Here is a 2495-nt window from a genome sequence, read left to right on the forward strand (position 1 = left end):
ATGGTAGCTGGAGGAGTTTTGCTGCCAGAGAATGGAAATTTGTTACACCAGGATATGGAGATTTTTCAATTGCCAGGAACAGAGTTTTCCTTGTTTGGTTGGATAATGCAGTCTACAGTAGAAAATAATGTAGAAGTGATAGTGAATAATAATACATATTTTCTGATGTGGGATACTGGTGGCCAAAAATTTCTTCGCTCTTCCTGGAACACTTACTATACTAATGCAAAGGTCATAATAGTTGTGGACAGTACAGAGATAGGACTTCTGTAACTAGAGAAGAATTCTACAAAATACTATCTTTTGAGGACCTAAGAAATGCTGGATAACTTCTTTTTCTAATAAAAAGATGTTAAAGAACACATGACTGTAGCAGAAATCTCTCAGTTCTTAAGGCCCACTTTTATTAAAGATCACAAGTGGCTTATCGAGACATGCTGTGGTCTTACTGGTCAGGGATTATGAGAAGGGCTTAAATGGATGATGTCATTTTTAAAATTAGATGATCTCTACTGACCTCTTCTCATAGATTTTTGTATAAACACAGGGCTAGATTTTACCTGAAAGCTGCAAAAATTAATCGTATATATATATTTATGATAAACTGATTTAAACTCTTTCTAAAGAGGAAAAATTAAGATCACTTGTTTGAAAATAAGGAAGAAGTTTCTACCTTCCAAATTGCTTTCTCATTAGTTCTTTCTAAAGTGCATTATTAACGCTGTAACTGATTTTTTTCTTATGATAAATACTTTTAGGACATTGTACAGCCTCTGGTAAGTAAAAGAGAGGAAGACAGTTTGAACTTTAAATAATTTTATTATTTTTATAACCATTCCCAATTGAATGGTGTTCTCTTCTTGTTCCATTAAATCAAAATACAAATCAACACAAACTATTTCCAATATTTTGAAGTGTAATGTTACTTACAAAAAGTATTTTGCTTAAGGCTGTGTATGTATTGTGTATATAGAAAAAGTTCAATTTAATCAATTTCATTTATGTTCTAAGAAAAGCAAATAACAGAAACTCTTAGTTGTTACCACAATGAGATAAGGACCTGCACTGATGTTAAAGTGCTATTGTGTAACTTTTCCTATGTTATCTGTATTGTACTAACCAGCCAACTAAATCATTGAGCTGCTCTCAAAAAGAAAAACAAATAAATGAAATAGCCTGACAAATAATACTTATTTTATATTTCTCAATAGAATACATGGAAATGTAACCCAAATTATACAACTGTCAGATTATTGGCTTGGATTTACTAATTGATTAAATTACGCAATAAGAACACATTATTTCTTTTATTGGTTTCTAAATTACTGAATAAATTATTAATCCATTAAACAGTTGATCATAAATTGTGATTAAAACTATGCAGTGATTTCTTCTGAAGTGAAAACTATTGAATGAAATGTGTCTATTCAGAGAGGTAATATATATGTCAAACAATTAAAGTGAATTTGAGAGTATTAATAGTGCTTTCCAAGCAATACTGGTATTTGCTTAATTTGCAAATCTTTTTATTTCAGGAGTAGGAATAGTTTGAGATTTTCTTTATTTTTTTTATATCTTCTTCCACCACATAAAGGTATTAACAATTATAAATTGTAATTTTTTTAAGGCTTTTGTGAATTTGATTGAGAAATTGATTGACATGATATATTATTTGTGTTTAAAAATGTTAAAGGTGTTTTGGTCATAATCATAAACAAAATTAATCTGTATGAAAGCATATTTTTGGTTACTCTGTTCATGTATCATTCATGCTCTGAAATTTTCAAGATTAATTCAAAATGGCATGTTACAAATATTAAAAAAAGAATACTCATAAAATCATTTTTTTAAATTTCAGTGAAGGTTTTGCGAAGGAATGATACTACTTACAATGATAATGAATGATAGTACATACACTGATGAAACTTTGAAAGTTTCTTTCTATCAAAACTAAATTACACAATATCTAAATCAAATTAGGCAAGGAAGATCAGTATTAACATTGCATCTTTGTGTTTTATATTTATTTTAATGTTCAAATTCAGATAAAAATTTTAATACTTGTCAACATGTACTCACAAATGTAAATTTTAAAGGGCTAACATCGTTCATGTGTTCTCATAATTTTTCAAATCATTACAAGAAATGATCTGTTGTGTATTGAAAATTATCTTAAAAACCAGATTCTATTTTGTAATTTCTTCAGAGAAAAAAATATTTAATAAAGTAGCCATGAAAATCTAAACCTTTTATTGTCTTTTTAAAATTTGAATAATAATGTGTTTAGTTTCATGGACTGCTACCACATCAGTCCAATGTGAAGTCAGCATATTCTCTTGTCATTGAAATGTTGTTTATGGTGTATTATTTTATTTATTTATTTTTATTTAGATTTTTGTGGTTACCAGGAATCAAAATTAGAACTTTGCACTTGCCAGGCAGATGCAGTGCCACTGAGGTAAATCCCTGTCCCTATAGTGTATTCTTTATTGAAC

The 2495-nt window shown here is 28.7% G+C and overlaps 1 pseudogene; it reads left to right on the forward strand.

Moving 5' to 3' along the window:
- On the forward strand, positions 1-516 carry LOC104856733 (annotated as a pseudogene).
- The last annotated feature ends 1979 nt before the right edge of the window (positions 517-2495 follow it).

Source organism: Fukomys damarensis, unplaced genomic scaffold, assembly GCF_012274545.1.
Source record: "Fukomys damarensis isolate Sample0158 unplaced genomic scaffold, DMR_v1.0_HiC HiC_scaffold_39, whole genome shotgun sequence".
Taxonomy (NCBI): Eukaryota; Metazoa; Chordata; class Mammalia; order Rodentia; family Bathyergidae; genus Fukomys; species Fukomys damarensis.